This window comes from Tamandua tetradactyla, chromosome X (assembly GCF_023851605.1).
Source record: "Tamandua tetradactyla isolate mTamTet1 chromosome X, mTamTet1.pri, whole genome shotgun sequence".
Lineage (NCBI taxonomy): Eukaryota > Metazoa > Chordata > Mammalia > Pilosa > Myrmecophagidae > Tamandua > Tamandua tetradactyla.
This window is the reverse complement of record NC_135353.1, coordinates 113,925,133-113,949,327: the sequence shown is the minus strand read 5'-3', so window position 1 is coordinate 113,949,327 and position 24,195 is coordinate 113,925,133. Positions and strand designations below refer to the sequence as shown.

General features: G+C 35.8%; 1 long non-coding RNA gene and 1 pseudogene across 1 annotated transcript in view; one reads left to right on the top strand and one right to left on the bottom strand.

Moving 5' to 3' along the window:
* LOC143670633 (uncharacterized) overlaps window positions 1–22,705 on the top strand; it is a 43,913-nt gene extending 21,208 nt beyond the window's left edge. The window contains exons 2-3 of the long non-coding RNA XR_013169416.1: window positions 18,172–18,351; window positions 22,553–22,705. This is a non-coding gene — a long non-coding RNA (uncharacterized LOC143670633). The remainder of the gene's footprint in view (window positions 1–18,171; window positions 18,352–22,552) is intronic.
* LOC143671410 (ganglioside GM2 activator pseudogene) lies at window positions 4,130–4,721 on the bottom strand (annotated as a pseudogene).
* Window positions 22,706–24,195: the final 1,490 nt, after the last annotated feature.

Below are 24,195 nucleotides of genomic sequence, written 5' to 3'. Positions count from 1 at the left end.
AATAATGCTGCTATGAAAATTGGTGTAAAGTATCTTTCTGAGTTTCTTTGTTCAATTCCCTCAGGCATATACCTAGAAGTGGGATTGCTGGGTCATATTCAGTTCTATGTTTAAAATTTGAAGGAACCACCAAACTGTTTTCACAGGGGCTATACCAGTTTACATTGTACCAGCAGTGATTAGCTCTCCTATTTCTCTACACTTTTGTCAACACTCACTATTTTTTGATTTTTGAATAGTAGCCATTCTATTGCATGTGAAATACCATCTCATTATGGTTTTGATTAGCATTTCCTGAATGGTTATTAATGATGAGCACCTTTCCATGCTCTTATTGTCTATTTGTATATATTCTTTGGTTGTCTTTTTGTTGTTGAGTTTTAGAAGTTCCTTATATATTCTAGATACAAAACGCTTATCAGATATGTGATTTCCAGATATTTACTCCCATTTGGTAGGTTGTATTTTCATATTTTTGATAATGTCCTTGGATGCACATAAGTTTTTAATTTTGATGAAGTCCAATTTATATAATGTTTGCTTTGATGCTTGTGCTTTTGGAGTAAATCTAAGTATCTATTGCCTAAAACAAGGTCCTTCGGTTATTTCCTTACATTTTCCTCTAAGACTTTTATGGCTTTAGCTCTTATATTTAGATGTTGATCTATTTTGAGTTAATATTTGTATATGGTTTGATGTACAGGTCCACTTTCATTCATTTGTATGTGGATATCCGTTTTTCCAGCACAATTCATTGAAGAGATGGTTCTTTACCCATTGAGTGGACTTTGCTCCCTTGTCAAAACTCAATTGGCTGTAGATGTGTGGGTTTATTTCTGCACTCTCACTTCTATTCCAATTGGTCTATACATCTGCCCTTGGGCTGATATTGCACTGTTTTGATTACAGTAGCTTCTTAATAGGTTTTGAAATTGGAATGTGTGAGTATTCCAACTTTGTTCTCCTTTTCAAGATAGTTTTGGCTGTTCAGGATCAATTGCCCTTACATATGAATTTGATGATTAGCTTCTCCATTTACACAAAAAAGGCTTTTGGAATCTTGATTGGGATTGTGTTAAAACTGCAAATTTCTTTGGGTGGTATTGACATCTTAATGAAATTAAGTCTTCCAACACATGAGCATGGCATTTCTTTCTACTTACTTAGGCTTCCTTTAATTTCATTCAGTAATGATTTGTAATTTTCTATGTACAAGCTGTTTACTTCCTTGGTTAAAATAATTCTCAGATATTTCATTCTTTTACTTGCAATTGTAAATGCAATCGTTTTCTTGATTTCATTTTTGCATTGTTTCTTGTTGATGTTTTGTATATTTCTACTGAGTTTTTTATATTGATCTTCTACCCTGCCATTTTGCTGAATTCATTCATTAGCTCAAACAATTTTCTTTTATTTTCTTCCAGATTTTCCCTATATATGATAATACCAACTGTGAATAGGGATTATTTTACTTCTTCTTTTCTAATTTGCATGCCATTTACTTCATTTTCTTGCCTAATTGCTCTGGCTAGCACCTCCAACACTATGTTAATGCAATGATGATAGTGGGCATCCTTGTCTTGTTCCTGATCTTATGGTGAAAGCATTCAATCTTTTACTATAGCATATGTTGTTAGCCATGGGTTTTTCATATATGCCCATTATCATGTTGAGGAAGTTGCCTTCCACTCCTATTTTTATGAGTGTTTTTATCAAAGAAAGGATATTGGTTTTTTTTTCAAATACCTTTTTGCATAAATTGAGATGATCATGTGTTTTTTTTCTTTCATTCTGTTGGTGTGGTATATTACATTGATTTTCTTATGTTGAACCACCTTTGCACTACTGGAATAAATCCTATGTGCTCATGGTGTATAAACCTTTTCATGTGCTGTTGGATTTGATTTCTAGCATTTTTTTGAGGAGTTTTGCATCTGTATGAGAAAGTATATTCATCTTTTCTTGTGTTATATTTATTTGGCTTTTGTGTTTGTGTGATGCTGGCCTCCTAGAAGAAACAAGGAAGACTTCTCTTCTCTAAAATTTTTAAAAATAGTTTGAGAAAAATTAGTATTGATTCTTGGAATGTTTGGTAAAATTCACAAGTGAAATTTTTTTACCTGGGTTTTCCTTTAATGGGAATTTGGGAGATTATTGATTATTAATTCAATCTCTTTATTAGAAATTTTTGCATTTCTTCTAGGTTATCTAATTTGTTGGCATGCAGTTCTTTCATAGTCCTTTTTATTTCTGTGGAATCAGTAGTAATAGTCCATCATTTCACTTATGATTTCAGTTATTTACATCCTCTTTTTTCCTTTTTTACTCTAGTTAAAGGGTTCTCAATTTTATTGAACTTTTTAGAAAAACAAATTTAGGTTTCATTTAAAATCTCTAGTATTTTCCTCTTCTTTATATTATTTACTTTGTGCTACTCTTCAATATTTCCTTATTTCTTTCCACTTTGGGTTGTGTTTGCTTTATTTTCTAGTTCCTTTAGGTGTGAGGATAGATCACTGATTTGAAATGTTTGTTCTTTTATAAAATTAATTTTTTAATACAAAAGATGTAGGTTTACAGAAAAATCGAGCAAAAAAATCAGAGTTCCCATATCCCCTGCTGAAACTCGCTGTTATATCTATTGTTAACTCTTTGTGTTAGTATGGTATTTTTGCTACAATTGATAAAACAATATTATTATGGCTATATGACTATTTATAGTCCATCATTTATGTGAGGGTTGACTATTTGTGTTAACCAGTCCTGTCATGGTCAGGTTCATGTGTCAACTTGGCCAAGTGGTGGTACCTGTTTGTCTGGTTGGGCAAGTGCTGGCCCATCTGTTGTGATGAGGACATATCATAGAATTAAATCATGTTCATGTCAGTTGCATCCACAGCTGATTCCATTTGTAATCAGCCAGAGAGGAGTGTCTTCTGCAATGAGTGATACTAAATCTAATCACTGGAAGCCTTTTAAGGAGGTTTCAGAAGAGACAGGCTCTCTTCCTGCTTCGGCTGGTAAGCCTCTCCTGTGGAGTTCATCCAGACCCTCCATTGGAATCATCGGCTTCACAGCCTGCCCTGCAGATTTTGGACTCTGTGTTCCCACAGTCACATGAGACACTTTTATAAATTTTGTATTTGCGAGTGTTCCCTTTTGATTCTGTTTCTCTAGAGAACCTTAACTAATACAAGTCCTATGATTTCTTTTTAGTCCTATGGTTTTTGAAACATTTCAATGGTAGTAACAAATATGCAACCTACAATTTCCCCTTTTAACCACATTCAAATATGTAATTCAGTGGTGTTAATTACATTTGCAGTGTGTTACCATCACCACTATCCATTGCCAAACTATTCAATACTCTAAACAGAATAGTTTCTGTTTCAATTAAACATTAACTCCCAATTCCCAGCCCCTCCCTGACCCCTGGTAACCTGTATTCTAGTTTCTGACTCTGAATTTACTTATTCCAACGATTTCATATAAGTCATATCATACAATATTTGTCTTTTTATGTCTGACATTTACTCAACATGATGTCATCAAGGCTCATCCATATTGTTGCATGTATTAGAACATCATTACTTTTAACAGCTGAATACAATTTCACTGTATGTATATATATACACATTTTGTTTATCCATGGACACTTAGGTTGCTTCTATCTTTTGGCAATTGTGAATAATGCCACTATGAACAATAGTGTGCAGATATCTGTTTGATGTCCTGCTTACTATTCATTTGGGTTTATGCGTAGATGTGGGATTCCTGAGTCGTATGGTAATTCTATACTTAACTTTCTCAGGAACCACCAAACTGTTTTCCACAGGAGCCTCACTATTTTATAGTCCCACCAACAATGAACAAATGTTCCTATGTCTCCACATCCTCTCCAAAACTTGTAATTTTCCATTTATTTAATAGTAGCCATTCTTGTGTGTTGTAGTTTTGAATTTGGTTTCTCTTTTTTTTTCTCAGCAGGATAAAAAGATTTATTGCCATTCCAGGCTTCAAATGAGCCCAGACCAGGGAGTGGCCCATGGTTCAGGACATAGCTGAAAGTTGTCATGGGATAATGGAACAAGTGAGAAAAACCTAGACATTCTGACATCCTAGTGCCACATTATTTTCCCTGGAGAGAGACTGAGACCTTGAGGCAACCCAGCTGCTTCCCACCACTGCTCAGGATGCCCTGGATATGGTAGTTCCCTGAGGTGAGCCAGCTGGGCATCTCCAGGTCAGGCATGGTGAAATCACTCTTGGGTAGTGAGTAGGTGCCGTCTTTGAAAGGACAGTGGCAGGGGAGCCCATAGGTATGCAGGGGCTCTGGGCAGGCCTACCCATGTGTGTGTATTTGTTGTGACAATGTCAAGCACGTTGCAGAAATTGTCATCGGTACAGCTGCCGATCTGGTCCAGGCATGGGATCTTGACCCAGATGCCAGCCACCTCCTTTTCCAGGGTTAATTCCACATACTGAGGAGGATTGAGGGGGATGCTGGACTTGACTTCAGCACTCACAGTCAAATTCCCAGGAATGGCAACAGGGTCAAGTTCCAGAGTCAGGCATTTGACTATTGCAGGGTCTTTTCCTTCATCACAATTATCCCAGGAAAAGCTACTGAACAGCTTCCGCAGGACTTGGGCAGGTGCTGCAGGGTCAACGAGAAGCAAGCTCAGGGTGATCAGGAGCCGAACCTGCACTGGGGGATTCATTGCGAACGGAGGGTTGGGCAGGGTTAACTACAATTCCTTTGCAGTGGCAGCCTGATTTTTCTTGATGGCTAATGATGCTGAACATTTTTCATGTGCTTATTGGCCATTTGTATATCTTTTTTGAGAAATTCTATTCAAGCCTTTTGCCCATTTAAAAATTGTGTTATTTGTCCTTTTGTTGTTGAATTGTAGAGTTTTATTATATATTTTAGATATTAAACCCTTATTGAATATGTGATTTCCAAATAGTTCTTCCGTGTCTATAGGTTGTCTTTTTAAATTCATGACACAGTCCTTTGATGCACAAAAGTTTTTTTTTTATTTTTATGAAGTCCCACTTTTCTTTTTTTTTTTTCTTTTGTTGCTTGTGCTTTCAATGTCAAGTCCAAGAAACCATTGCCTAATACAAGATCATGAAAATGCTTGGTTATGTTTTGTTTCAGGAGTTTTGATTCTTACATTTAGGTCTTTGTTCTATTTTGAGTCAATATTCACATACAGTGTAAGGTAGGGGTCCACCTTCATTCTTTTGCATATGTATATCCAGTTTTCCCAGCACCATTTGTTGAAGAGGCTATTCTTTCCCCTTTGAGTGGATTTGGCACCCTTGTAAATTATCAATTTGCCTTAGATGTGATGGTTAATTTCTGAAATATCAATTCAATTCTGTTTGTCTATATGTCTGTCCTTGTGCCAGTATCATGCTGCTGCATTGATTGATGTAGTTTTGTTATAAGTTTTAAAATCAGAAAGTGTGCATCCATAAATTTTATTTTCACAATAGTTTTGGTTATTTGGCGACTTACCCTTCCATATACATTTGTTGATTGGCTTTTCCATTTCTTCAAAGAATGCTGTTGAAACTTAGATTGTAATTGTGAATAATCTGTAAATCACTTTGGGTAGAACTGACATCTTAATTAACAACATTCAGCTTTCCAATCAATGAATCCTTCCTATTTATTTCTCTCCTTTCACTTATTTAAGCAACATTTTGTAGTTTTCTGTTTACATGTATTTTACAATCTTGTTTAAATTTATTCCTAGATATTTGATTATTTGCTATTTTAAGTGGAATGCTTATCTTGATTTCTTAATCAGATTATTCATTACTAGTGCACAGAAATGCAACTGAATTTTGTAGGTTGATATTGTACCCCATCAGTTTGCTGAATTTGATTATTTGCTCTACTGGTAGCTGTGTGGTATATTTTTCAGGATACTCTATATACAGGAGTATGCCATCAGTAAATAGGGAAAGTTTTATTTCCTCCTTTCCAATTGGATGCTTTCATTTCTTTTTCTTGCCTAATTGCTCTGGCTAAAACTTCCAGTATAATTCCAAATAACACTGGTGACATGGGCATCCTTGTCTTGTTCCTGGTGTTTGAGGAATGCTTTCAGTCTTGATCATGGTGCATAATTATTTTAATTTTAATGTCTTGTTGGATTCAGTTGGAGAGTATTTTGTGGAAGATTTTATATCTAAATTCCCAAGTGATATTGGTCTGTATTTTTTTTTCTTTCTGTTGTGATTTCATTAACTGGCTTTGGTATAAGGGTAATGTTGGCCTCAAAGAATGAGATAGGAAATGTTCCTCCTTTTCAACTTTTGGAACTTTGAGCAATATTGATGTAATTTTTCATGAGACATTTGGTAAAATTCACCTGTGAACCTATTTGGTGCTGGGCTTTTCTTTGTTGGTGGGTTTATTGATTAGTGATTCAGTCTCTTTATTTGCTATCTTTGTTTTCAGATCTATTTCTTCTTGAGTCAGTGTAAGGTTTTTTTGCTTCTAGAAATTTGTGAATGTCATCTATGCTGTCTAACTTGTTGGCTTGCAATTGTTTGTAGTATACCCTTATAATCGTTTTCTTTTCCTGGGGTCAGAAGTTATGGCCCCTTTTTCATTACCGATTTTAGTTATTTGTAACTTCTACCTTTCTGCTTTGTCAATCTAGCCAAAAGCTTGTTGATTTTACTACTCTTTTCAAAGAATGAACTTTTGTTTATTTATTCACAGATGAACCACTTATTTATTCCTTTTGCATGCATATGCTTCCATTCATAAATTTATCAATTTATATGCTTATTCAGTTATTGTCTATTAATTTTATCATATCATTATGTCCTGCATGCTTTTGCTTTATTCTGTCTGCTAGGCCAGTCAGATTCTTTCATTTCCCCTTGGATATTTAATGTATTTAACTGCTATGCTGTTTAGGGCATTTGGGTGTATGACTATCATACCTTCTATGTAAAATGCCATTTAAGTACTAAAAGTCTCTCTTAATCCAATCGAAGTTGATGCTTTTAATTCTACTTTGTATGGTATTAATATCACTCTTCCTGCATTCTCTTCTTTTTGTTTTAAGTGTATTTTCTGTTATGAACTGTGCCAGTTTGAAACTGTTGTGTACCAAAGAAAAGCAATGTTCTTTAATCTTGTGTCAGTTTTGCTGGATTGGATCTTTTTTATTAAGTTGCTTCCATGGAGATGTGACCTTTTGATTAGGTGGTTTCCATGGAGATGTGTCTCCATCCATTCAAGGTGGGGTCACTTACTGAAGTCTTTTAAGAGGGAACCATTTTGGAAAGAGCTGACAGAGCCAATACAGAGAGAGACATTTGGAGATATAGAAGAAAAATGCCCCTGGGGAAGCCTTTTGAAACAAGAAGCCAGGAGAGAAAGCTAGCAGACATCAGAATGTGTCTTCCCAGCTGACAGAGAAACCCCAAACATCATCGGCCCTTTCTTGAGTCAAGGTATCTCTCCCGGGGTGTTTTAGTTTGGACATTGTTATGGCCTTAGAACTGTAAATTTTTAATGTAATAAATCCCCCTTTTTAAAAGCCATTCCATTTCTGGTATGTTGCTTTCTGGCAGCTTTAACAAACCAAAATGCTGACACATACTAACACCTAATAAAAGCTGAGCTTTTATTTTTGTTTGATCTGACAGTCTTTCTCACAGAGGGATTCAGCTCATTTCCATTTAACAAAACTACTAATATACCTCATTTCATTTTTTCAATATAACTTGAGTTAACTATTACTTTTTCGATTCCTCTTTTTTTCCCTCATTCTTGTTCTTGTCAGTTTGGTTGAGTTACTATACATTCCTTCTTTTCATTTATTAATTTGGAAAATTTACTCTCCTTTTCTTCTCTTCTCATGATGACCTGACTTTGTGGCCATCATAATCACATATGTATTTGTCTATTATCTTTTCCAGAATATGCCAACTCCAGTCACCTACCCACACTACTCTATTCATTGCTGTCCCTGCCCTGTAAGATGAGACCTAAAGAAGCACTTTCTCCCTCTCCCTGCTACTAAGATGAGGCCTGTGGAAAACTTCTACTCCTTTCCTGATGCTCCATTTCTTGGTTTCACTAAGATGGTTCCTCATCATGTCTATTTCAAGAACCAAGTTTTGGTTTCATTGATTTCTCTGTTGTTTTTTATTCTATGTTTCATTTATCTGTGCTCTACTCGTTTCCTTCATATTGTTTGCTTTGGGTTTAATTTTATTTTCTTTTTCTAGTTTTTCTATTTCTGATATTAGTCATCTGATTTGAGATATTTTTTCTTTTTTAATGTAAAAATTTAGAGCCATGTATTGACTTCTCGACACTACCTTTGTTCCAGCTAATAAGTTTTGGTATGCTGTGTTTTGTTTCTTTTGCTTCAAGATATTTCCTAATTTCCCTTGTGGTTTCTCTTAGACCCTTGGTTGTTTAAGGGTGTGTTGTTTAATTTCCACATATTTGTATATTTTTCTTTTGTTATTGATTCCTAGCTTCACTCCATATGGTTGGAGGAGGTACACTACTGTATGATTTCAATATTAAAAAAATTATTGGGACTTGTTTTGTGACCTAACATATGGCTTATCCTGGTAAATGTCCAAAATGCTCTTGAGAAGAATGTGTATTGTGCTTCTGTTGGGTGAACTGTTCTATAAATGTTAGGTTTCCTTCGTTTATAATATCATTTAAGTCTCTTACTTCCATATTGATCTTCTGCCCAGATGTTCTATCCATTATTGAAAGGGGTGTATTGAAGCCTCCTACTGTTAATGTAGAATTGTCTCTTTCTCCCTTCAAATCTGTCGATATTTGCTTCATATATTTTGGGGCTCTGCTACTAGGTGCATATATATTTATAATTATATATCTTATTGTACAATTGACCTGTTTTTCAGTATGTAGTGCAGTGACCTTATTTGTTCATTGTAACAGTTTTTACTTAAGGCCTATTTGGTCTGATATAGCTACTCCAGCTTTTTTTGTTTTGGCTACTATTTGAATGTTATTATTTTTTCCATCCTTTTATTTTCACTTTCACTTTCACTTGTGTATTTGAACTTAAGGTAAAACTCTTGTCAACAGCATATGGTTGCCCCATGCCTTCTTTTTTATCATTTTGTCAATCCCTGCCTTTTGACTGAAGAGTGTAATCTATATTTAAAAAACTATTGACAATGCCGGACTTTCTTCTCCCATTCTGCTATTTGATCTTTGTAAGTTTTATCTTTTTTTGTCCCTCAATTCTTCTGTTAATGCCTGTTTTTGTATTTATTTGATTTGTTGTAGTGTACCATTTTGAGTCCTTTCTCATTTTCTTCTGTATTTATTTTTCAGATATTTCCTTAATGGTAACCAGAGGGCTTAAATTTAATACCCCAAATCTGTAGCAGTCACCTTTGATTTGATACCAACTTAATTTCAATACAGTACACAAACACTATTTCAGTATTCTTTCCCCCACCCTCATTTTTGTTGCACTTGTTACAGATTATATCTTTTTACATTGTATGTCCAAAACCCTAGATTTATCATTACTTTTTATGCACTTGCATTTTAGAACACAGGAGGGGTAAGAAATGAAATTATATATTAAAATACAATATAATAAAACTGACATAATTATCCCCTGGTTACCTTCACAGCAGTCCTTATTTCTTTATGCCACTTCAATTCACTGTCTGCTGTCCTTTCCTTTCAGTCTCTAGAATTCCCTTTAGCATTGCTTACAGAGCAGGCCTAGTGGTGATGAACTCCCTTAGCTTTAGTTTATTTGAGAATGTATTAATCTCTTCCACTTTTGAAAGTCAGTCTCACCACAGTTAATATTCTTGGTTGGCAATTGTTTTCTTTCAGCACTTTAAATATTTTGTCCCACTTCCTTCTTATCTCCCTGGTTTCTAGTGAGAAATCAGCACTTAATCCTATTGTGGCTCTCTTTTACAGAACACATTGCTTTTCTCTTGCAGCTTTCAGAACACTGTCCTTGTCCTTGGAATTTGACAGTTTAATTACTATGTGTCTGGTTGTGTTTATCATATTTGGAGTTTGTTGAAGTTTTTGAAGGTGTATATTTATTTCTTTCATTAAATTGTGGAGATTTCTCCCATTATTTCTTTCAATATTGTTTCTGTCTCTTTTCTTCTTCTGGGACTCCCATAATGCATATACTGGTATGCTTAATGGTATACCACAGGTCTCTTAGGTTCTGTTCAATTTTGTTTTCAAAAATTTTTTCCTTTTTGCTCCTCACTCTGAATCATTTCAATTGTCTTGTATTCAAGTTCATGATTCTTTCTTCTGCCAATGCCAATCTGCTATTGAAACCATCCAGGGAATTTTTCTTTTTGGTCATCATGGGGCTTCAATGTCAGTATTTCTGTTTGATTCTTAAAAAAAAAACTATGTCTTTATTGAGATTCTCATATTGTTCATGTTTTCTACCATTGAATTAGCTGACTTTTCACCCTTTTGAGAAAGTCCTTTGAAGCACAGAAGTACTCAGTTTTGAAGAGGCCCCATTTATTTATCTTATCTTCTTCTTTTTTTTTTTTTTTTTTTTTTTGCTTGTGCTTTGGGTGTAAGGTCTAAGAAACTACTGCCTGTCACTAGGTCTTGAAGATGTTTCCCTACATTGTCTTCTAGGTGTTTTATGGTACTTTCTCTTATATTTAGTTCTTTTGTACATTTTAAGCTAGGTTTTGTATAGAAAGTGAGATAGGAGACCTGCTTCATTCTTATGCATATCGATATCCAGTTTTCTCAGCACCATTTTTTGAAAAGACTGTTCTGTCCCCATTAAGTGGGCTTTGGAGCCTTGTCAAAAAACAATTGGCCATATAGCTAAGGGTCTATTTCTGAACTCTGATTGGAGCCCATTGTTCAGTATGACTCTTTATACCAGTACCATGCTATTTTGAGTACTATCGCTTTATAATATGATTTAAAGTTAAGAAGTATGAGTCCTCCCACTTCATTCTTCATTTTCAAGATGTTTTCAGGTATTTGAGACCCCCTTTCCTTCCAAATAAATTCGATAGTTAGCTTTTCCATTTAGGCAAAGTAAGCTGCTGGAATTTTGTTTGCCATCGCATTGAATCTGTAGATCAATTTGGACAGAAATTGACATCTTAATGAACATTTAGCCTTCCAATTCATGAATACAGAGTGTCTTTCAATTTATTCAGATCTTCATTGGTTTCTTTTAATAATGTTTTGTCGTTTTTTGTGTAGAGGTCCTTTACATCCTTGCTTAAGTTTATTCCTAGATATTTGATTATTTTAGTTGCAATTGTGAGTGGAATTTTTTTCTTGATTACCTCCTCAGCTAGCTCATTATCAGTATAGAGAAACAATACTAATTTTGAGGTGTTGATCTTGTATCTTTCCACTCTGCTGATCTCATATATTAGCTCTGGTAGCTTTGTCATAGCTTTTCCAAGCTTTCTAAATATAGGGTCATGTCATCTACAAAAGTGAAAACTTTACTTCTTCCTTTCCATTTTGGATGTCTTTTACTTCTTTTCCTTGCCTAATTTCTCTAACTAGAACTTCTAGCATAATATTGAATAACCGTGGTCACATTAGGCATCTCTGTCTTGTTCCCAATCTTTTTTATGGTTTAAATATTATTTGTGTTTTTCACTTTTAAATATTTGAAAATGAATAATGCATTCTAATGGTTAGCATAGTTATTACAGAAAATTTTTTCCATTGATATCAAAGAATATAAAATAATTGACAATGTTTTTCAAATGAAAGGAAAGATATATTGACATGCCCTTTTATAGATTAAGAAAGTAAGGTATAGGAAGTCAAGGGATACTTGCAAGGTTATACATCTAATGACCAAAAAATCAGAAAAATTAGTCTCATACTTCTTCCTTTGTAATGATCAAACTTTACCCGACAAAGGAAGAGAAGCCAAAAGACATAGTAGTAATAACAAAACAGAAGAAAATAATATTAGATAGCCATATAAATTAATGCCCAGAGATTTAAACAAACAGCAAGAAAGATTAAAGCAACAGCACCCATTCTTAAATTCTTTACCCCAGAGAGGTGGGTTTTTCTTTTTCCCACCCATGAAGGAGGGAGTGGGGGAGGTATTGGGGGTGGGGAGCAATCCAGAAATATGATGCTTGAATCCAGACTGTCCTTGAGAGGCCCAATTTATGTCAAGTTATCACTGGAGGCTCAAGGAATTTTCAAATTCCAAGGCTCTCCTGGAAACTTAATTCTAATGCAGACAAAAGCCCCACTTCTCTAAGGAATCCATATTCCTGGTAATACTGTGGCAGCACAGTTGCTTCTGGGACTGAGTGAAGACAGGGGATTCTTTAGAGTTCTCTTGCCAATGAGCAGCACTTTGTCATAGAGCTAGCCAATTTGATTATACAGTAGAAACATCACTAAACACATTGGTAGGAGAAAAATGCAAAGAACATTTAAAAAAATCTATTATAAATGGGGAAAACATTGTTGTCAACTCACTTCAGAGTTTCCCAACACTGAATCAGAAACTGACTTTAATAGGAAATGGGACACATGGTTCTATGGAAAATCAACTGTCTTCAACAATTTTATTTAACATACTGACTTTGACAATGTTTGAATGCCTCTTGTTTTTTGTGAGGCTAGGGAAAGGGAATTGCCTTGTACTTCAAGTTTATGTAGATTAAGCATGTCAGGCTAGACAACACAATTGGTTTAGCAAGCAGTAGGAGCCTGCCCTCTTTGAATTACCCTTCCTAACAGACCTGTGATGAGTATTTCCTGAATGCCCTCCTCAGAGACCTCATATCCAAGAAAACAGGAAATTTGGAGAGAAAGCAAATAATTGTGCCAGACTAATGTACTTGTTTCATATGAAGCAGCCATGTAGGATTACTGTGGAAACAGACTGGCAGAGGATAAATGCTTGCTAATATTTGAAATAGTAAGTCATTATTTTCTTCATTTGTGAGTCTTCCAAATTTCTTATGCCTTTAATCATTTGACATAGATTTGATCCTGTTTTTTTAAATGCAATTTTATTGAGATATATTCACATACCATTTAATTATCCAAAGTATGTAATCAGTGGCTCACAATAGCATCATATAGTTGTGCATTCATCACCACAATCAAGTTTAGAACATTTTCATTACTCCAAAAGAATTAAAATAAAAGTAAAATTTAAAAAGAACACCCAAAACATCCTATACCCCTTATCCCCCTATTATGTATGTAGGTAGGTATTTATTTTGTCTTTATTTTCTTACTCATCTGCCCATACACTGGATAAAGGGAGTGTCAGTCACAAGGTTTTCACAATCACATGGTCAACCTTAAAAGTTCTATAATTAAACAGTTTTCTTCAAGAATTAAGGCTATTGGATTACATTTAAACAGTTTTAGGTATTTCCTTCTAGCTCTTCTAATACACTAGGAACCAAAAAGGAATATTATATAATGTTTTAGAATGACCTCCTCACTCTATTTGAAATCTCTTAGCCACTGAAACTTTGTATTGCTTCATTTCTTTTCCCCCTTTTAGTCAAGAAGCATTTCCCAATTCCATGATGCCAGGACCAGGCTTATCCAAGGAGTCTTGTCCCATATTGCCAGTTGGCTGCTTTTAACACTTTTTCTTTATCACTGGTTTTGAAATTTTTTATTATGATATACCTTGGTGCATTTTTTTCATGTTTCTTTTTGATTGGTGGCTGATGAGCTTCTCAAAGGTGTTTATAGTTTTTATTATGTTTGTAAAGCTTTGACCACAATATATTAAAAACTTTTTTCTTTTACCTCCTCTCTTCTCCTTCAAAGACTTCATTTTTCTTTATATTGGACTGCTTGAAGTTGTCCTACAGCTCTCTGATGCTCTTTTTGTTTATTTGTATTACTTCTTTTCTCCATGTTTCACTTTGGATAATTTCTGTTGCTATATATGAAGTTCACTCAAATATAATGCATGAGAATAACCTCTATATTTTCTTTTTCAGACATTATTCTTTTCATCTCTAGAAGTTTGAATTTGGTCTTTTTTATGTCTCCACATGCCTACTTAACTCATTGAACATATGGAATACATTTGAAATAACTTTTTGAATATTCCTTTCTGCTATTCTTAACATTTGTTTCAGTTCTGGATTAGTTTTTAGCAATTTTTCTCCACATTTATGTGTGCTGGTTTGAAAGGATGTATGTACCCTAGAAAAGCCATGTTCTAATCCTAATCCCATTTTGTAACGGCAGCTATTTCTTCTAATCCCTATTCAGTATTGAATGTTTGAAACTGTAATTAGATCATCTCCCTGGAGATGTGACTCAATCAAGAGTGGTTGTTAAGCTGGATTAGGTGGAGACATCTCTCCACCCATTTGGGTGGATCTTGATTAGTTTACTGGAATCCTATAAAAGAGAATGACAAGAGAGAAAGCTGGGAGATTTGGAGAGAGCAGCATGACAAAGCCATGAGAAGCAGAGAGTCCATCAGCCAGAGACCTTTGGAAATGAAGAGGAAAAACGCCTCCCAGGGAGCTTCGTGAAGGGAAGCCAGGAGAGAAAGCTAGCAGATGATGCTGTGCTCACCATGTGCCCTTCCAGATGAGAGAGAAGCCCTGACTGTGTTCACCATGTGCCTTCTCACTTGAGAGAGAAACCCTGAACTTCGTCGGCCTTTTTGAAGCAAGGTATCTTTCTCTGGATTCCTTTGATTGGACATTTCTACACACTTGTTTAATTGGAACATTTTTTCTCAGCTTTAGAACTGTAAACTAGCAAGTTATTAAATTCTCCTTTTAGAAAGCCATTCCATTCCTGGTATATTGCATTCTGGCAGCTAGCAAACTAGAACATTATGGTTTGTGCTCTCCTTTCCTTTTCATACCTAGTAATATTCTATCGGATGTTAACCATTGTGAATTTTCCCTTATTGCAGGCTTGATGTTTGTGTATTGTTACATGTTTTCTTTAAATTTTGTCAGAATACAGTTAAGTTATCGGAAAAACATTTATCTTGTAAGGTCTTGCTTTTATGCATTGTTAGGCAAGTCCAGAACAGTGCTCAGTGTCAGGTTAATTTTCCCCACTTCTGAGGCATAACTTTTCTGAGTACTTTATCTGATGCCCCTTAAATTATGAATTTTTACAGTCTTGGTGATGGGAGCAGCACTTTTCCTCTGTGTGGTTGCCACACACTGTTCGCTCTGATCTTTTCAGATGGTTATTTCTCTAGCTTCATGTAGTTTCATCATATGCTTGCACTGACCATTACTCTGCTGAATGCTTGAAAGGGATCCTCTGATAATCCCTGGGGTTCTCTCAAGGAAGTAACATATAACAAACATAGGGCTCATCTTGTTTTTTTTCCCATAGCAAAGATTGTCTGCTGCCATTTCTGTCCTGTATGGATGCCCTTCTCATCCATCGCATTATACTTGATTACTTCTATTTTGTGTTCAAGCCCTGACACACCATATTGTGCACCCCTTTCAAACAACGCCTTCCTCACCTTACTTGGGTCTGATTTCCCAGGCCAGGTATTAGCCCCCTGGATGTGGTACAATCCTTCTCACCCTGTTCAGGATCTGAAATTCTATGCTATCCTGATAGGGCTGTGACACCCCACACCAGACCATCCCCCTTCAACTGTATGGGTACTTTCTTCAGACCACTCAAACTCTTACACCCTGTCCTGGTCTACCATGTCTCTTTCCATCCCTGCTCCCAGTGTTGACCTTGACTGGCCCACCTCAAAGGATTTAGGACTAAATTGTCTGGGAAGGGGAAGAAGTCTATCAGTATCTTTACTGAGCGTTATTCAGGCTGCACTTGGACAGTTCCAGTTAAAGAAACCTTAGTGAAGGGACTAGTGTCTCTTAAAGACCTCCTCATATACTCTAAGGTATATTAGTTTCCTAAGGTTACTGTCCCAAATTACTATAAACTGTGTGGCTTAAAACAAAAGAAATTTATTCTCTCACTATTCTGGAGAGTACAAGTCTGAAATCAAGGTGTTGGTAGGGCCATGTTCCCTCCAAAATCTCTAGAGAAGAAATCTTCCTTGCTTCTTCCAGCATCTGGTGATTACTAGCTATCTTCAGCATTCCTCAGTTTGCGTCAGCACAAGTCTATTATCTTACTCTGTAATCCCATTGGTATTTTCCCTCTGTGTATATCTCTGTATCTCTGTTTTCTTTTATAATCAATGAGTTAAGACCTCATCTTAACATGATTACATCTGTGAAGAGCCTATTTCCAAATGTGGCTATATTTACAGGTACTGGGGGTTAGGACTCAAACATATCTTTTGGGGTAACACAATTCAACCTACAACAACAGGATTAAGAGGCACTTTTTTCTCTACACTGTTAGAGAATATACTAATAGGGAAATTTAGGGAAGACCAATACCCAATATACCTTCAATCTCAAACGTCCAGCATCAACAAGGACACAAGTTCTTTCCAAACACTTGATCTTTCCTTTTGATCCTGTTCCTCTTCCAGGGTTCTAGAGTCAGATTGACTGGGATTTAATCTTGGTCCCATAAATTACTAACTGTGTAATATGGAGGAGAGTTGTTAACCCCTCTGTGCTCAGTTTCCTTATTTGTAAGTTGCAGACTATACTACTTTATGCTGTTGCTCTGAGGATTAAATAACTTATATATGTAAAGTGCTTAGAATAGTGCCAGGTGCAGAGTATATTTTCAATAAATGATATCTATGATGTCAAATCTGAGATATCTTTGAAACTAAAGTGGAGTTATCAATTAGGGGGTGGACATATGGGCCTGGAAATCAGAGGTGCCATCTGGGCTGGAGATACAATTTGTGAGTGTGCAGAAAAGAGTTAATACATCAGGCTTGATGCATATCCTTTGAAAGACTTGCTTGCAAGCTTGATCTTTTGCTGGCATCTGGGAACTTGGACTTCAGGAGGATTCCAGACATTCCCAGCATTGATAAGAGTGGCTTACTGTGCCTAAACTGTATACACAATTTTGTTTATGCTGAATATCTGCTTTTCTTCTGGGAATCTGGAATTTTAGTTCATGTTAGACAGGGTGCCTACATGACCAGCCCCCAGTAAAAACACTCAGCACTGAGTCACTAACAAGCTTCTGTGGTAAATGAAATGTCACATGTATACTCACAACTTATTGCTGGAGGAATTAAGCATGCCCTGTGTGAATCTGATGGGAGAGGATTCTTGGAAGCTTGTGCCTGGCTTCCTCTGGACTTCACCCCATGTGCTTTTTTCCTTTGCTGATTTGTTTTGTATACTTTTGCTATAATAAATATTAGCTATGAGTATGACTCTGTGCGGACTCTTGTGAGTCCTCCTAGAGAATCATTGAATCTGGGTGGTGGTCTTGGGGTCTCCTGACACATATAGAAATAGGTGGTTATTGAAACCATCAGTAGAAATAAGATTCTTAAGAAGAGAGTGAGGCTAAATGAGCATTTAGTGGCCAAGTTTAAGGAGATGCTCCCATGAAGATAAAAAAGAACAGGCAGCAGGGTCAGAGAAAAACCTGCAGATTTTTGTGTCATAGAAATGAAAGGAAGAGAAGTTTGCAAGAAGGAGGGAGTGGCCAATAGTGTGGGATGATGCTGAAGGATCAATTAAGATGAAGACTGAGAAGTATGTATTGGATTCTGTAATACAGAGGACATCAAGGCTTGCTTTGGCAGAGTAATGGGGTAGAGCCCAGTTTGAATTGGTTAACAGAACTATGAGTAGGAGATGAATGTTCACTTTAATTATTTCAGTGCCTTCAGAGTAGTTCTTGGGCTTGGAAAAGCTTATTCAGAAGATTATTTTAAAAAATTAATATTTGAATTATTAAAGTTTAAAATTCCTAAGACTATTTCTCCCTTAGGCTTTTAAATTCAGGTTACAAGTCTTGTTATACTAATTTTAAGGCTAACAAATGTTAGCAATCAATTTTTATGGTGCCTTTAATTAACATTTGGTTCCATTTATAAACCTAGTTCAACTCCTTAGCCCCATTTTACAAATGAGTAAACAGAGGGTTTAGTTACTTGCTTAAGATAGCAAGGCCCTGGAATTGTCTGACTCCTCAGCTTACATTCTTTCCATCAAACCAAGCTTTCTTGTAATTACATTGTGTGTTTTATTTCACAGGCTCCATCTTCTCTTTTGTGGCTCTACTTCCCATAAAATCTGAGAGAAACTGTACAAACTTCCAAGGAAGATTAATGGAAGTCTGTTGGTATTTTCTTCACCAAAGGGGAACCATGGAGATGAAAGCTCTGCCCAGCTGAGATTGGTACAGGGCTTTAAGGCAGGCCTTCCACTTCCCAGGTAACAGCAGTTTCTGGGGAACTTCTCTGCCTTTGGAATATACCCAACTTATAGGGCAGGGAACGTAGGGGTAGCTCTAGCTTAAAAATCTTTCAAGCTGTGAAAGATCTCTATCTTCCTTGAAACTGTCACTTTTCAAGCTGCCTGTCCTTTACAGATACATAAATGGTCAAGAACAAGAACTCAATTTCATTGGTTTCAACACAGATTCTATGAGGTCTGACCAGTGTTCTGACCTAGCATGTTACAGGGACGCTTTGCCTTGCTTGGTGCCTGGATTGTCTTGCTGTGAACTGTATTAGGAGGGGGATGGCTGTGCCATCAGGCATGACATCTACATCTCAGCATCTGTATAACAAGTGAGGTGTTGCCATGATGAGTGTAAAGAGTTCACTGTGTGATTGGTGTCAGAGAGACCTGACTTACACACTTGCTCCACTTACTAGAAGCATTACCAAACCACCATCAGCTGTATCTGAATCTGTATAAGGGGGTTTGGCCTAACTCTTGGTATCTTTGGGAAGTAACAAATGCAAGGACACTGGCATCAATTAGAAGTTTAATCAAGGTTATGATCGAGATCATCTGTCCATATGTCTCTGATCAACACTTTAAACTGCTCAAGGGCAAGGTTCCTGTCTGCATCATCTCTGTGTCCCCTCTAAGTCCTGAACACCACCCAGCATACAAAAGGTCTCAATAAATGCTTGTGAAGCAAAGCTGAACTGAGCCTGTCCCCTTGTCTGTAAACCAGTGTTCAAGTTGGGGATTCTGTGCAACTCTGACATCCTATATTACTATGGAACTAATCATGTGACTATATCAATCTCCATTGCACAGAAAGTTAAATGTGCTATAATGTGACTGTTGTCATGATATTTTTTGAGTGTGCCTTTCCTACATGTGACAAGGGCAGAATCAGTTGTGATTCCTCACTCTTTACCATGTTGGATGACACAGACACAAATTGTTTCATACACAATAGATTTTGGTACCATAGTAATACGCACTAATACAATTTCCCACAATACTCAGCATTCATCCATTAATGTATAAGAAATGCTAATATTCTTGGCAAATTATTGTGAAATATTTCTGAATCCTATCACAAAGAGTCCTTTACTTCAGAGAATTTAAGAAGTGTTGGCTTGTGGCCTGCCCCTCTGATCCAACTCGTCAGGTGAACTTGCTATCCTCCCCCTATGTGAACATGACTCCAAAGGGTATAAATTTCCCTGGTAACATGGAACATGACTGCAGGGATGAGCTTGGCCTTGGCATTGTGGGATACAGAAAGCCTTCTTGACCAAAAGGTTGAAAAGAAATGAAGCAATATAAAGTTTCAGTGGCTAAGAGATTTCAAATCAAGTCAAGAGGACATCCTGGAGGTTAACTTATGCATTATATAGATATTCCTTTATAGTTTCCAGTGTTTTAGAATAGCTAGAAGGAAAAACCTGAAACTATTGAACTGTAATACAGTAGCTTTGATTCTTGATGATGATTGTATAACTATATAACTTTTATGGTGTGACCGTGTGATTGTGAAAACTTTGTGACTGACACTCCCTTTATCCAGTGTATGGGCAGATGAAGACAAAAATAAATATAATAGGAAGGGTATGGGATGTTTTGGGTGATCTTCTTTTTCTTTTTTGATAATGTATCTCTTTATTGTAAGTTAAACCTTGATAGACATTTAACAGATTTGGTTAAGCCAATATCAATTTCTTGTTTTATTCTTTTCTTTTGAAAATCATACAGTTGCTACATTATTATTACAGAAAATATAGCTAAGCAAAGAAAATAAATCCCAATATCAAGGGTGCCAAATAATTTAACTCATACTAAATGAGACCTGATACTAAGTAAAAAATATTTAATAATCTTTTGACAGCATTTTCAGTTTATGTATTTTCAATATGTCTAGGGTCCCTGATCTTAATTTAACCGAGGCAACAACAGTCTCCCCTACTTTTATTTTTAAATCAGAAAGTTTACACTAAACAAATGAAGTAATGACAATTCTGAGGCCCAAAGCCTATCCAGAATTGGTCTCCCTTCTTTTTTTTTTTTTTAAACTTTTTTAAATTGTGTAATATAACATATATACAAATCAAAGAAAGAAAAAAGCAAAGTTTTCAAAATACTCTTCAACAAGTAGTTACAGGACAGATCCCAGAGTTTGTCGTGGCTTATTGGGTGTTCTTTTTTATTTTTATTTTTATTTTTTTGGAGTAATGAAAATGTTCTAAAATTGATTGTGGTGATGAATGCACAACCATATGATGATATTTTGAGCCATTGATTGCATATTTTACAATTCAATAATAGTCATAGAAGGGGATTCCTACAATTATTACAAGATTTTTCAGATATATGTGTTTTGGGGCTTTGATTGCTAGATCTGGGGCATATTATCCTTATGGTTGCCAGATTTAGCAAGTAAAAATATAGGACATCCAATTTAATTTTTTTATCATTATTATTTTTTTTTTGACATGGGCAGGCACTGGGAATTGAACCTGGGTCTCTGGCATGGCAGGCGAGAACTCTGCCACTTGCCTGCCCAAAGAAGCCTTTTTTTTTTTTTTGCATGGGCAGGCTCCAGGAATCAATTTAATTTTAAGTCTTTCTAATTGCTTATGCATATATACATTAAGATAAAAGAAGAACACTCTGGGACGTACTTATACTAACAGTTATTCTTTTTATCTAAAATGAGTAAGTATCCAAATTACATACCTCTTTAATTATATTTCTGGGATGATTTGGCTTTCCTTAACAGTTGTTCATTTTGAAGAATTTGCTTATAAAATACCTTGCAGTTACAGTTACAGACTATGTTCCATTTACATTATAGCATAGCTTCTACACTGATCACCTCCAACTTACTTTGTTCTTTTGTTCATTGAATATTCATTAATAAAAAAACGTGCTTCAAATTAGCATTATGTACTTGCACAAAGTTAATAACTTAAAATTACTCTTCAAATTGATATGTATATTTTGGTTGATTATATGGTATGTGAATATATATCAATAAAATTGCATTAAAGAAAAGAAATGTTGGCTTACAGACACTCAGCCCTACAATAAGAAGTTTCTTTCCTTGTCAGGCTAAAAACAGCAGTTTAGCAGACTCTGTGGAGAGAGAAATTCACACTTTTGTAGTTGGTGCAGGTGAAACCTGATGGAGATGAATGTCTTGATTTTGGTTACCACTGGTTACCACATTATCAGAGACCCACAGAAATTGTAAAAGTCTTTCATGGCATAACTTGCTTCTCCATTCTTCTAGATTACATTGCATTTATTGAACAATGACTTTTTAAAAAAGTTATCTACTTACAAAAATAGCATTATCCTCATTTTAATTCTCTTATTCAACACTACTCGTTATGATTCCACGTTTCCATGCTGGAAGAGTATTTAGAAACATCCATGTAAATGAATGAAATTCTTTAAGGGATTAAATTCATTTCAAAGATAATCATGGCAAGTGCCATAATAATTATTCACTTCAAATTAGAATATCTTCTTCAGTTCATTAGTAATTTTGTTTAAAAATAATCTTGCCACTTAAAGGGACATTGTATAATATAACATATATACAAAGCAAAGAAATAAAAAGCAATAGTTTTCAAAGCACTCTTCAACAAGTAGTTACAGGACAGATCCCCAAGTGTGTCATAGGCTACCATACCATTCTCCCAGATTTTTCCTTCTAGCTGCTCCAGAATCTAGGAGGCTAGCAGGAATACTCAATGAGTTATGAAAAGAGTGAGCAAGAATTTGGAGGGCCTTTTCTTCAGAATTAAAATATAATTTCAGTGCTTCAAATAAACCGAGGATTCTCTCAACTGTATTTGTTACAGAGAGTCAAAAGATTTTTGAATGCACAAGAATTGAAGAACACTGAATGCCAATAAAACCACAAAACCACTTTAATGCTGTTTGAACAGTATAAATGCCAAAGCAGGAGAATAATTTCATGACAATTACTTCAATGTCAATAAAAAGGTCATCAGATGCTACTTGAGCATAATTATGCAGAATATGAGCAGGACAGCTTCCCTAGTATCATTAGTGCTTTGCTTCAGTTGAATAAATATTGTCTGCTTTGTGCAAACATCCACCAAAATTTGAATTTGTAATATTCTTATCACAAGTAGTACAAAATTTGCCTTTGTTTCTGCAGTTTTATCTGGAAGGGATTATATCTGCAAGCCTTCATCCCAAGAAAAATATTACACAAAGGGGAAATTTTTTTCTGCATTGTGAATACTTGCATCAGCAACTCTACCTTAAAAAGGTGAGGTAGTTAGTCTTTGATAATTTCTGTAATAATAAATGGAGCTGTTACAGTTTATATTATTGCAGTTGATTTCATCCTAGCACTTGAAAATTTGCTTTCAACTTTGGAATCAGAAAATACTTCTGGTAGCAGTATGTTCACAGTGTCATTTGAGCTGAAACACTGATGATGAGATACAGAATAGAAGTCTAGTACCAACTTCTGCTGCAATTATTTATCTTTCATTCAAATCCCTCTTAACTAAAATATCTGTGTTTTATCACTTTTTTGATACTAGTTGAGGAAGTCATACATATCTTATGCTTAGCTGTTCTAGTTTACAGGTGCTGCTGGAATGCCATATACCAGAAACGGGATGGCATTTAAAAAGGGGACTTTATTAAGTTGAAAGTTTACTGTTCTAAGGCTATGAAAATTTCCAAATTAAGGCACGAACACGACGTTACCTTCACTCAAGAAAGACTGATGAAGTTTGGGAACCTCTCTCAGCTGGGAGGGCACATGGTGATGTCTGCTAGCTTTCTTTCCCAGCTTCTTGTTTCATGAAGCTCCCCTAGGGGCATTTTCCTTCTGCTCCAAAGGTCTCTGGCTGCATGGGCTCTGTTGGTTCTGGTGGCTCTAACGCTTTTTCCAAAATGGTTCTCTCTTAAAGTACTCCAGTAAGCAACCCCACCTTGAATGGATGGAGACATCTCCATGGAAACCATCTAATCAAATGTTATCACCCACAATTGGGTGGCTCACATACCCGTGGAAACAATCAAAAAGGTCTCACCCAGCAATATTGAATGAGGATTAAAGGACATGGATTTTCTGGGGTACATAATAGTTTTAAACTGACACAGCTGTTAACATATGCTGGTTTAAATCTGATTTTACACCACTTTTATATTGAGTGAACAGTGGCATACTATACAAAGATCTTCCAAAGGAATTTTTCGCCAATAAATAAATGTCCACTGTTCAGAAAATTCATCATGAAATTTATACTTGTGTTTTGGCATTTGGAGATTCAAAAATATAAACAAATAGATAATAGCGACCACTGCAAGAATTGAAAAGTATGTCTGTCATTCACAAATCCCAGCTCATGAGTAACGGTAAACAGAAGTTGAACCATTGGAAGGATTGCAAACTTGTGAACTAACAATAAACTGAACTTGATAGGTGTTGCAAAAAAGATGAATTCCCTCTTGGCTGCAAGGGAGAGCACTACTTATAATGTCCAGTGTTCCAGAACAAAAAGAGAGCTTTGAGAAGGTTTTGGGAGGGCTGGCATTCAGGGATTGAAAGGCATTCAGAAATGGGGGCATTTGGAGATGGTAGGCTTCAACTGTGTTCTTGTGGTTACTGGAGTGAGCACCCGCTGATTGGCTGTGGTTTAGAAGCATGGGGCTATCATAGATTGACTGTCTTTCAGGACTGCATATTTATAATTGACTGATTAACCTTCAGAAGTTTGGGGCTGTTCATTGCTAAAAGAAGTATATCTCTATGGGGATTGGCTGATTTTCAGAGTGTGTGTG